At 43.4% G+C, this 13,595-nt stretch overlaps 1 non-coding gene across 1 annotated transcript; it reads left to right on the top strand.

The window, feature by feature from the left end:
• Positions 1–12,526: 12,526 nt before the first annotated feature.
• On the top strand, positions 12,527–12,633 carry LOC122726969. The gene has a single exon (XR_006352959.1). It is a non-coding gene; the product is annotated as a U6 spliceosomal RNA (small nuclear RNA).
• Positions 12,634–13,595: the final 962 nt, after the last annotated feature.

Genomic DNA, 13,595 nt, shown 5'->3' with positions numbered 1-13,595 from the left:
CAGGCTAGGCCATTCTCCAAGAATTGCCTTTTAATGCCAGGGTGTGGAGCTAGGTGGTGCCATGAATGGAATGCTGGACCTGGAATCAGGAAGACCTGAATTCAAATCCTGCTTCAGACACTTAGTAGCTGTATGACCCTGGGCAAGTTACTTAAGATCTTTTTTGCCTCAGTTTCCTCATCTATAAAATGGGGGAAATTATCTCATAGATTTCTGATGAGCGTCAAGTGAGATATAGATGTAAAGCATTAAAAGGCAGCTAGGTGTCTCAGTGGATATAGGACTTGGAGTCTGGAGATTTGAATTCAAATCTAGTCTCAGTCACTTAATAACTGTGTGACTATAGGTAAGTCACTCAACCTCAGTTTCTTCAACTGTAAAATGGGAATAATTATAGCACCTACCTCACAGAGTTGTTGTGAGGATCAAATATAATTATTTGATAACAATTGAAATATATTTAATAATCATTAATAATAATTGAAAAACATTAGCACAGTGCCTGCCACATAGTAGGTGCCTAATACATGCTTGTTTCTTTCCTCTGACACACAGCTCATCCACTGTTCTGCAACTTATAGTCTTGGAAAGTTGCTTGGAGAACTGGGAGAGGGTCAGTGACAGGGTAACACTGCCAGTAAGTGTCCAAAGAAGGACTTGAACACAGGTCCTCCTGACTCAGAGGTCAGCTCTCGATCTATGATGTCACCACACTATTGTTTCCATGCCATAGTGTGATGAGAAGAGCAGGTGACCAGGAAACTTGGGTTCTAATCCTAAATCTTCCATAAATTTGATGTGAGGGGGGTGGGGGAATAGATAATCAGAGGGTTTTTTCCCTTAGAAACTCGCCTACCAGTTACTTTCCGTGTAACACTGGGCAAGTCACCAAGCCTCTCTTGTCCCCCGTTTCTTCAGCTATAAAACAGGAATCCTAGAATCATGGGATTTAAAGTCAGAAGAACATCAGGATTGTTGATAATAACAAGTTTCCTGCCCATTTCATTTCTGAGAGCCACGGGGGGATGAGCGGTTGGGAGAGAAGGCTTGCAGATCTGATTGTCAACCTGTTTCGTCTAGGTCTGAGTGGAGAGTGTGAAGATTGTGGAGGGGAAAGGGGAAATGGCTTTTGGGAAAGTCAGAGGAATTTCAGTTCTGAGGTCTTGTTCCATTGAACCTGAGCATCCCCATCACAGGAACAGCGTGACCTTGCGCAAACTGACCAAGAGTTTTAGTTTGAGTATGTTTCGTTTGAGTAGTCTGGTGTTGCCAGCAGAACCTTAAAGCTGGGGGAGGGGGGAGGGGAAAGCGGGGAGGGGAGAGAATGAAGCCGAACAAGGGGCAGTTGTCCCAGGACACTGGGGTGGGAGGGTCTCCAAAGCTACAAGGTGGAGTAAGAATTGCTTCATAAAGAATGACACTACATGGGGGGGGGGGGTAGGGAGAATCAGGGAGGAGGAATGGGGATTTGTCTTGTCCTAGGGCCCCACTTATTCTTTTCTGGACAATGCCATTGTGTATTATAAAATGAATAAAAACGATTTCCTTACGCAAAGGTCTGGACTGGCTTATTTCTTGGAGAGGGGAAGAGGGGGAGGGTAGAGGATAAACATCTTGGACAGTGTGTGAGGATGGGCTCATTTCTTGACCCATGACTGATGAATTCTAGTTGTAAGAGAGCTTGGGTGGGTGGCATGAGTTGAAAGGTACAGATGCCTTTCTTCTCCATCATCCAGTGTATCATCCTTGGTCATCAACGATCATCTTGACTTTTGTCTCCCCACTGTACTTCCATGACTCAGGAGGAGAGAGGGAGCCTGACAACTTTATACAGCTCTGCCTCACTTAAATCCAACTCACATGCAAGTCAAGACATCCCTAGTGACATCACTAGTCCTCTTGGAAAAGGAAGGACAAATAACAATAACAACAATCATTCTCCCCCTTCCCCCTTGTCTCCACTTCAGGGGTCCAGGGCCCTTTTGTTTGAACTGTTTTCACTCGTGCGGGCACGCACCACTTGGACACACACACACACACACTTTATTAAAACATATGCTTAGGAGAGGATCTGGCAGAAAGGAGGAAGGAAGGAAGGAAGGAAGGAAGGAAGGAAGGAAGGAAGGAAGGAAGGAAGGAAGGAAGGAAGGAAGGAAGGAAGGAAGGAAGGAAGGAAGGAAGGAAGGAAGGAAGGAAGGAAGGAAGGAAGGAAGGAAGGAAGATTTATTGAGTACTTACTATGTGCCAGGCACTGTGCTAAGCAGTGGGGATACAAATATAAGCCAAAAGAAAGATAGTACTTGCCCTCAAAGAGCTTACATTCTAATGGGAGGACACAACACACAAAATGGAACTGAATAGGGGAGGGCAGGCAGTAAAGACTGAGGTACCTGGTTTTGAAGTCTGGAGACCAAGAACAGGACCAGGAGGGAAATGAAATCTGGATTGGTTCCCTCCACAAAATGAAGGCCCCAGGAAGAATTCACCAGTGGGAAAATGGTTGGCAGCAAGGACACTGGGTGGGGAGAGGTGGGGTGGGGAATTGGGGTTTTGGTCTCATGAGGCAAGAGCAGGGCAGAAGGCACTGAAAAGAAAGTGTCACCCAAGACAAACTGTGTCACCCTTTTAGAAGTATGAGAAGCTTCATTCATCATGCAGCAGTGTAAGGTTGTGTCCCACAGTCTGCTGATGCTGGTGACCATTTCTCTGTCATCACCTTTATGGCTGTTCATACAAGAGCAATGAAAGCCATTGTCCTCTTGTTATTTTAAACTTGGGACACTGAAACATTGGACTTCTCCTTGCCAACAATTAGCCTTCTGTCTAGGCCTGGACCCACTTAAAGGCCAAGGCAGTAGCTACTGGTAGGGGGTGATACCAGAGCCAAAAAATGACCTACTTTAACCAACATCTCTCCTACCATCCTGTCTGAGATTTCCACTATTACCAACACCTCTTAACAAAGGTTTGAGGGGCAGCTAGGTGGCGCAGTGGATAGAACACCGGCCCTGGAGTCAGGAGGACCTGAGTTCAAATCCAACCTCAGACACTTAACACTTACTAGCTGTGTGACCCTGGACAAGTCATTTAACCCCCATTGCCCTGAAAAAATAAAGAGCGGGGGGGTCTATCTGTGGAATAGATTAGTTCTACAGCATACAGAAACTCATATCATCAGTTAGTCAATAAACATTTATTAAGTGCCTATTATGTGCCAGATACTGTTCTAATCACTGGGGATAAAAATATGAAAAAAGAGAGTTCTTGCCCTCAGGGAGCTTATAATCTAATGGAGGAAAATAACACACAAAAGGAATCTATAAAGGATAAGGACAGGGAGAAGGTATGGGAGGTATGGGACCATGTTGAGGAACAAAGTTGTATACCCAGCTGAAAAATAAAGAGCCATCTGTCAGGGGACCCTCCTTAAATAGAGATTTGGGGAATATAGGGAGAAGAAGTAGCATTTCTATAGCATCTACAATGTGCCAGGAACTGTGCTAAACACTTTTTTTAAAAAACAAATACTATGTCATGGGGGCAGCTAGGTGGCACAGTGGATAGAACACTGGCCCTGGATTCAGGAGGACCTGAGTTCAAATCTGACCTTAGACACTTGACACTTACTAGCTGTGTGACCCTAGGCAAGTCACTTAACCCTCATTGCCCCCACAAAAATAAATGAATGAATGAATGAAATTTTAAAAACGTGTATCTGAACATGTGACTCCTCCTATTCCACAAACTTCAGTGGCTCCCTCAGGAAGACCTGAATTCAAATTCCATCTTAGATATTTCCTAGTTATGTGACCCTGGGGAAGTCACTTAATCTCTACCTATCTCAGTTTCCTCATCTGTAAAATGGGGACAATAGCAGTACTTATCTGCCAGAGTTGTTGTGAGGATCAAATGAGATCATAGTTGTAAAGCTCTTAGCACAGTGTCTCATACATAGAAAATGCTATATAAATGTTAGCTGTGATGATGGTGATATATAGACTCTTGTCCTTCACAACCTATTTTTCCACCATTATATTTTACTCCCCTTCCTGCAGTCTGTGATCCAGCCAGACTGGCCTTTCCTCTGTTCCCGATGCTCAGCACTCCAGCTCCCATCACCTCACATTTGTACTAACCATCCCCCATACCCAGAATACATTTCCTTTTCACCTGGGTCTCACAGAATCCCTCTCTTCCTTTGAGCCACAAGAATCACCCACTACCCGAAACTTTTCTTTTCAGAAGACAAACGTGCTGATTTACATTTACATGCATTTATATGATCTTTCCCTCCCACTACCCTGACAACCGAGAGCTTTGGGCTTATCATTTTCCATGTGAATGCACTCCTTTACACTGAGGAACCTCGTTATTCTGCAAGAACGCATCAGCCCCAGAACTCATACCTCTACCACCTTCTAGCCCTGGGGTCCCTCTGAATGGAGGCTGGATCCAAGAGCTCTTCCCAGAAGGAGGTAGCCAGATGGTATAGTGGAGAGATTTCTGGGTCTGGAGTCTAGAAAAGCTGAATTCAAATTCAGCTCCAGACACTTACCAGGTCTATGATTCTGGGCAAGTCACTTAACTTCTATCTGCCTTGGTTTCCTCTACTGTAAAATGGGAATAATCATAGCACCTTTGTTGTGAGAATTGAATGACATAATATTTGTGTGTGTGTGGGGGGGGGGGGGGTTAAGTGACTTGCCCAGGGTCACACAGCTACTAAGCGTCAAGTATCTGAGAACAGATTTGAACTCAGGTCCTCCTGAATCCAGGGCTGGTGCTTTATCCACTGTGCCACCTAGCTGCCCCTGTCAGATGTATGTTTAAGAAAAATCACTTTAGCAATTGTGTGAAGGATGGATTGAAATGGGAAGAGACTTCGGGCAAGGAGATCACTTAGGAGGCCATTGGAATAGTCTAGGTAAGAGGTGGTGATGGCTTGAGCTAAGGTAATGGCTGTGTGAATAGTAATAAGGGGATGGATGCAAGAGATGTTGTAGAGGTAGAAAAGACAAGATTGGCAACAGGTTGGATTTCTGAGGGGTTGAGAATAATGCCATGATTATGAACCTGAATGAAAGGAACAACTGTTGTGATCTTTTTAGAAATATGGAAGTGCAGTAGAATGCAGTAGCATGAATTCTCTGTTGCACACCATGAGTTTGAGATGGGACATTCAAGTCTGAAATGTTCAATAGGTGGGTTTAACAAAGAACAAAGAGAAGAGACAGAGAGACAGAGAGAGAGACAGAAAGACAGAGAGAGAGACAGAGAGACAGAGACAGAGAAACAGCAGCAGCAGCAGCAAAACTAACCAATATATCATTGGAGCCTGAACATATTTGCATATTCCTCCACCACCTTCTCATCTCTTGGGCAGGGCCAAGCTGGGTCATTATAATGACCCAGAAATCAGTTTCATTCTTGTTCATTCTTGTTCTTTCCTTTGACATTGTGGTCATCATTGCATGTGTTGTTTTCCTGGTTCTGTTTAACTGTATTCTGCATCACCCCATGTAAGATTTCCCATTAGACTTATGATTTGTTCTCATCCTAGCCATGGTGAAAATTGAACACGTGCCTACCGTAATCTACTGAAATTCTGGACTTTGACCCCTTCTTTCCTTCCATTACCAGAGCTTGTAGCTATCTTTTGGAGAAGGGAGGATGAGAGAAAGAACAGGAGGGAGTCCAGAGCTATGATTTCACCAAGTGGGAAATTCTCAATGTGGAAATTCCCACCATCAACAATGGGGAAACTCCTTCTACTAATTCAAATATGTAACATCTCAATTTATTCTAGTCATAAGGAATTTCTGGGACCATTGCTGAGGCACATAGGTGCTACAGTGTGTATAAAACTGGGCCAGGAGTCAGGAAGACCTGAACTGAAATCCAGTCTCAGACACTTATTAGCTGAATAGTCATTTAATTTCTGTCTGCCTCAGTTTCCTCAACTGCAAAATGGGGATGATAATCACATCTATCTCCCAGGATTTTTGTGAGATCAGATGAGATAATTTTTGTAAAGTGATTATTAGCACAGTGTCTGGCACATAGGAGACACTTAATAAATGCTTATTCCCTTCTCCACTAAGAAGTTGTGTCTTGTCCAAGCTAATGTTGCTAGTAGATATCAATAATAGACCTTAGAACCCAAGTCCTTCTGACTCTGAAGCCATACTCTCCTGCCTCTTATGCAGTGTATAATGGGTGTAGTAGTTGTCCTTTGTGCTTGAAGAGGACCAAAATAACATCACTACATTGGGGTCAAGGTACAACGAATTTGACTGTGGCTGATCAGACCAATATGAGCTTGGAAGGTTCTACCATGAATCAGGCACAAATAGTGCATATGAACATTTAGGGTGGAGATGTCTCTAAATTTGTGCATCTCGTGTTTCTTTTGAGCTACTACAATTCTGCTTCACTCATAGAGCACAGGTACCTTCTTTGATGTGAGGTGTGCAGTCCTGTGCCAGTGTCTCCCATGTCTCACAATTGATTCCAAATTTCTTCAGAGAGACCTTGAGAGTGTCCTTGTATCACTTCTTCTGACCTCCATGTGAGAACTTGCTTTGTATGGGTTCTCCATAAAATAGTCTTTTAAGCAAATGTCCATTTGGCATTTGAACAATGTGGCCAGACCATTGGAGTTGTACTCTCTGCAATAGAGGTAGTTTAGCTCAAGAGAGGACCTCAGTGTCCAGCACCTTATCTTTCCAGGTGATCTTCAGAATCTTCCTAAGACAATTCAAATGGAGGTAATTCACTTTCCTGGCAGGATGCTGGTAGACTGCTCAGGTTTCATGGATGTACAACAACTCTGCAGACTGTCAGTTTGGTAGGCAATCTAATACCTTTTCTCTCACTTTCTTTTTCTTTCTTTCTTTCTTTTTTTTAGTGAGGCAATTGGGGTTAAGTGACTTGCCCAGGGTCACACAGCTAGTAAATGTTAAGTGTCTGAGGCCGGATTTGAACTCAGGTCCTCCTGACTCCAGGGCTGGTGCTCTATCCACTGTGCCACCTGGCTGCCCCATAATCATGTCCCTGATTTTGTTGTTGTTGTTGTTGTTAATGAGGCAATTGGGATTAAGTGACTTGCCCAGGGTCACACAGCTAGTAAATGTTAAGTGTCTGAGGCCGGATTTGAACTCAGGTCCTCCTGACTCCAGGGCCAGTGCTCTATCCACTGAGCCACCTAGCTGCCCCCTGCCCATTATTTTTCTGCTCCACTTTTGCCAACTATATGTTGGCTCAGTTTTCTCTCCAAGTTCGCAACAAACTCTTCTTCTTCTTCTTCTTCTTCTTCTTCTTCTTCTTCTTCTTCTTCTTTTAAGTGAGGCAATTGGGGTTAAGTGACTTGCCCAGGGTCACACAGCCAGTAAGTGTTAAGTGTCTGAGGCTGGATTTGAACTCAGGTCCTCCTGAATCCAGGGCCAGTGCTCTATCCACTGTGCCACCTAGCTGCCCAAACTGTTCTTCTTAAAGAAGGGTTCTAATCTATTGACATTAAGTCTTCTGGTAATTGTCTTGCCTTAACACTACCACTTTTGTTGAAGAGGATAAGTATATGATTGGTCCAGCACTTTGTGCCACACATTGCCTTTGTCAATATCACATATTGTCCATCTCTTCTCCTTACAATCATGTAGTCTATTAAATGGCAATGTTTGCTGCAATGGTGTATCCACAAAGTTTTATTGTGCTTAGGTGAATGGAAGACAGTGTTGGTGATGAGGTGGTCATGGGATGCACAAGTTTTCAGTAGTAAGTCACTGTTGCTGTTACTGTTTCTGACTCTATTACTCCCAAGGAGTCCCTGCCATGTCTACTAGTCTGTGCCAACTCTGGCATTAAAGCCACCAATAATTTAAAGCTTGTCCTCTTTTGGCACATTTTGCTGGCAGAAATTTTCACATGTTTGGGGTAGACACCCACCTAATTCACTGTCAGGTTTGAGATCCCTCTGTTACCCTCAACCTGGCTTAGCCTGTCTGCCAAAACAGTTTACTGGCCTGTGGCCACTACCCATGCTCCAGCTTCTTGGAGTCACAGGTGAGAGTTTGGTGGCAGGTGGACACCAAAGGTGGATGAGCAGCCTTGAAAAGGACTCAGCAAACCCTCATACCAGTGGTACTAGTCTTCCCTGAACACCCATATGTCCCTGCAGTGTCTATATCATAGGATTCAGAGCTGAAAGGAACTTTTAGCCACCTGGTTCAGACCCTACATTTTATAAATGAGGGGACTTAAGCCTAGGGAGGTTAGGGGATTTGCCCAGCGTCACACATATTGTAAGTAACAGAGCCAGGCTTCATAGGCTCATGGATTTAGTTGGTAAGCCATCATCTAGTCCAGTTCCCTTGTTTTGTAAATGAATAAACCAGAAAGGTGCTTTGCCTAAAGTCACACAGAAGAAGGATTTGAACCTAGGTTTTCTGACTCCAAATCATTTGCTCTTTCTGCTATTCTATGGTGCTTCTTAAGTCCACTGAGCCAAAGGGATCTTACATAAGTTTGTGATTATACCTTCCAGTGATAAGTGATACAAAGTACAGTTCACACCTTGAAAGTTAGAGGGAAGGTTAAGTAACAGATTATTCACACTCTGTTATGGAAAAGTTAGAAAATCAAGGATATTCCCCTGGAGAAAGTGGCAAGGGGAAGATAATCAATGGAGTCTGCCATGGATCCCATCAATCTGATGAACTTGGCTCCCACCCCTATATGGACCTGTCCATTGGCACCTTGTTGGGAGGACAAAGAAATCCCAAGATCGGGGCAGCTAGGTGGTGCAGTGGATAGAGCACCGGCCCTGGAGTCAGGAGTACCTGAGTTCAAATCTGGCCTCAGACACTTAACACTTACTAGCTGTGTGACCCTGGGCAAGTCATTTAACCCTGATTGCCTCACAACCCCCCCCCCAAAAAAAAAACCCAAACAAACAACAACAAAAAAACAAACAAGAAATCCCAAGATTGAATCAAAATGACTGGGAGCTATCCCAAGATAAACCAGGTACTTTTACACTTTTTGTTTACTCATTTCAATGGTATCTGACCCCATTTGGAGTTTTTTTATTGGCAGAGTTACTGAAGTGACTTGCCATTTCCTTCTCTAGTTCATTTTCTAGATGAGGAAATTGAGGTAAACAGGGTTAACTGACTTGCCCAAGATCACACAGCTAGTAAGTGTCTGAGGCTAGATGAGTTTTCCTGACTCCAGGCCCCATACACTATCCACTATGTCACTTAGCTACCCTTTTTACATTTGAGGCAACCACTAGCAGCAAGAGTTTCTACAGGGGCAAACAGCTCAAAGTCTTCTTTCCTTCATTCAGAGGGAATTGAGGGGAAGGGGAGATAGAGAACTTGGAACAATGATGGGAGGTGGCTTCTGGGAAGCCACTACACAGATCCTTCTAAAATCCAACTTTTGGTAGCTTCTTATTTTAGCTAATTATTCTGGATTCTTACATGCTAAATTCGGAGGGTGGTGTTAGAGAGAGAAGGGTTGGCTACCAAAAAAAAAGGCCTGTAATGATTGCCAGCATCTTCTAAATTGGGTGCCTTGAGGGCAAATCTCTGTTCAGTTATGCCATAGCCAGACCTTCCCCCACCCCCACCCCCACCCCAGTAACACAGCTGGAACAAGTACAACCAATCAAAGTGTTCCAGGCACTGAGGATACAAGATGTAGTTGAAGCAACCAAGGACTTTGCATTCGAATGCGGAAAGAACCTGTACATTTACAGGCATTCCTTTTAAGCCTGAAGGTTGTTACAGTACATTTTGTAGTTGGTTTCCTCTCCTTTGAATTCCGACTTCTCTTTTTTTTTTTTTTTTCGCGGGGCAATGGGGGTGAAGTGACTTGCCCAGGGTCACACAGCTAGTAAGTGTCAAGTGTCTGAGGCCACATTTGAACTCAGGTACTCCTGAATCCAGGGCCAACGTTTTAACCACTGCGCCATCTAGCTGCCCCCCGACTTCTCTTTATCTCTTAGCAGTAGTTATAATTTCTCACACTGTCCATTTCCCTTGTCCAAGACACCCCAGATAAGGCCGAGCCTATCCTTGGAAAGATGTTCCATCCTCTCCCAGGCATGGGAGGCTCTTACAAGCCTCTCTTCTGCTGCTGGGTGCTCTGTCACACGTGAAACCCTTGGACCTACACCAGTTTATGCCCAAGTCAAATTTAAGCCCTTGGCCATTGTAACAATAAGACCATAGGATCAAGAGCTAGAAGGAATTTTAGTCCAGTCCCTTCATTTTTCAGATGAAGAGACTAAGACCAGAGAGGGAAAGTGATTTACTCAATATCACACAGCTATTAAGTACCAAAACCTAGATGCAAAGATAGCTTCTGCTCTTCCTTTGACTTCAAATGCAGGGTACTTTCCATTTCCCTAATGTGGAATTTTTCCTTTTTGTCTGTCTCCTCTATCTCTTTCTTGTCTCTGTCTCTCCCCCTGCCCCTGCTTCCCAGCTTCATATTTGTATCCTTCAAGAACCATCGTAAGTGCTACCTCCTCCAGGGAGGCTTCCCTGTTTTTTTCAGTTCTCATGTATCTCTTCCTTCTCTGGGCTCAGAGATGTGCTGTAACTGAACCCTCTTGCTGTGCCTCAGTCTCCAGGTGACCATTCCTAGCACTTACAGACCCTTTCTTCAACTCATCCTGTTCCTGATCCAGACCACAAGAGTCTACCTTCTAGAGTATGTTGGGGAGAGGGGAAAGAATGTAGAAACTCAGAAATAATAGACCAGGGGAAGTTCAGAGTCACACCTACCTGTAATCTAATTATAGGGTTTATTGTTAGCATTGAAATCACTGGGTAAACATTAACTCACACACATACACAGAGTACACAAGGGGATGTATATCTATCTATCTGCCTTGCTGCCACCCTGATTTGGGGAGATGACAGTTCATTCTATTCAGAACAATGGATCAGCAATTCAGAGTGTCCTAAAGCAAGTAACAAATAAGAACAAAAACAATGACATCAACAATAATAATAATTATCATTTGTATAGCACTTTAAGGTTGACAAAGCACATCACATATAGTATCTTATTTGATCCTGTAAGGTACTCACTTTATCAGATGATGAAAGTGAGGCTAAGAAGTTCAGAGATTTGCCAAGAGTCACACAGCTAATAAGCTTATGAGTCAGGATTTGAACCTGAGCCTTCCTGATTCTAAATTCACCAGGATATAGAAAGGGGTCTCCTCTGTAGGAAAAAAAATCTAAAGGGCTTTCTACTAAACAGACAATAGAGGCTCAGGAAAGCTGTATGGTTAGCCCAGGGTCATGTAAAGAGTGACAGAGGCAGGTTTTCCAAACCCAGCCATTCAAAGGGAGTTGTTGTTATTGTTCAGTCATGTCCAAATCTTCATGACCACATTTGAAGTGTTTTGGGCAGATACTGGAGTGGTTTACCATTTCCTTCTACAAGTCATTTTATAGATAAGGAAAATGAGGTAAACAGGATTAAGTGACTTGCCACGGGCCACATAGCCATTAAGTGTCCAAGGCCAGATTTGAATTTAGGGGGATAATCTTCCTGACTCCAGGCCCAGTACTCTACATACTTCATCCACCTAGCTGCCCTAAACCTAGGTTCAGTCTCAGCCAATCAGGAACCCTCCTGATGACATGGCTGCCTTATGGGACTCCACCCATCCTAAAATGTAATCCTTTAAAGAGCTAAGTATATCATTTTCTTCAGGGACAAACACACAAACAGGAAAGACCAGTTCATATCACTTCCAAATAAAATAATTCAATTTTACACCATAGACTTAGAGCTGGAAGGGACCTTAGAGGTACAATCCCTTCATTTCACAATCAAAGAAACTGAGGCTGACAGAGGTTAAAGACTCATCCAGGGTCACACAGTTAGAAAGTGCCTGAGGCCAAATTTCAACTCAGGTCTCCTTGACTCTGGGGCTACTGCAGCATCCAGCTGTCAAATAACAATAAATCCTAGGGTGTTGACAGGCTTTTACCTTTGACATGTAACTTGTGAATGTGTCCAGCAACAGAAATTTCAGGCCAAGTACAAAAGTATAATAGTCATGATATGCTGCCATAGCGGATGCTTTTGGGTGGGCATATATCACAATGAATACCATAAATGGTTCCTTATTCTGCCTACTTAAATGATAATGATTACAAAAATACCTTTTGAACTTTCCAAAGCCTTTCATATCCCCACTCCAGCTTCTCCTCCACTTAGCTGGCAAAGTGATTTTCTTTTTTTTTTTTTTTCAGGGCAATGAAGGTTAAGTGACTTGCCCAGGGTCACACAACTAGTTATGTGTCAGGTGTCTGAGGCCAGATTTGAACTCAGGGAGTCCTGAATCCAGGGCTGTTGCTTTATCCACTGTGCCACCTAGCTGCCCCCCAAAGTGATTTTCTTAAACCTCAATACTGACAACGCCAATCCTCTGCTCAGTAAATTTCTGTGGCTCCCTATTATCTATGGGATCAAATATAAAGTTGAAAGCTCTGTTTAGTGCTTACTTCGGAAGCTCACTATACTAAAATTGGAACAATACAGAGAAGATTACCATGGCCCCTGTGAAAGAATGACATACAAATTCATGAATTATTCCATATTTTATTTTTTAAAAAAATATATGACCCAGGGGTTGCTAGGTGGTGCAGTGGATAAAGCACTACCTTGGATTCAGGAGGACCTGAGTTCAAATACAGCCTCAGACACTTGACACTTACTAGCTATGTGACCCTGGGCAAGTCACTTAAGCCTCATTGCCCCACAAAACAAAAACAAAACAAAACAAAACAAAATATGACCCAAGCCCTTCAAGGTCTAAATAATATGGCAGGTGTGTGCTAGGGAGAAAACAAGCATTTCTTAAGTACCTACTATGTACCAGGCATTTTGCTAAGCACTTTTCAAAGCATTTGATCCTCACAGCAACCCTGGGAGATAGGTGCTATTAGTATCCTCATTTTTCAGTTGAGGAAACTGAGGCAGACAGAGGTTAAGAGACATGCCCAGGGGGCAGCTAGGTGGCGCAATGGATAAAGCACTGATCCTGTATTCAGGAAGACCTGAGTTCAAATCCAGCCTCAGACCCTTGACACTTACTAGCTGTGTGACCCTGGGCAAGTCACTTAACCCTCATTGCCCTGAAAAAAAAAAAAAGAGACATGCCCAGGTTCCCATAGCTAGTAAGTATGTGAGTCTTGATTTGAACTCAGGTCTTCTTGATTCCAAGGCCAGGGTGCTATCTGCTGTGCCACCTCGCTACCTTTCGATATCTCTAGAGAAACAAGCGCTTGATATGGAGGCAGAAGACTTGGGTTCAAATCTCAGCTCTGCTACTAATAACTTGTGTGACCTCGGACAAATAGTTTAACATCTGGTCCTTAGTTTCTTCATCTGTAAAAGTAGGGAAGTTGAACTAGATGGGTTCTTAGGTCCTGCCAACTCTAAATACTTGACCTCCATGCCAGTAGGCATGAGTAAATAAATGGCTAGCCTTGAATACAAATCAGGTGAAAATGGAAGAAAAGAGAGAGAACAGCTAAAAAGAGAGAAAATAACAGAAATTAAAA

Source organism: Dromiciops gliroides, chromosome 4 (genome assembly GCF_019393635.1).
Source record: "Dromiciops gliroides isolate mDroGli1 chromosome 4, mDroGli1.pri, whole genome shotgun sequence".
Taxonomy (NCBI): Eukaryota; Metazoa; Chordata; class Mammalia; order Microbiotheria; family Microbiotheriidae; genus Dromiciops; species Dromiciops gliroides.
The sequence above is the reverse complement of the archived record's forward strand: the minus strand, read 5'-3'. Positions and strand labels throughout refer to the sequence as shown.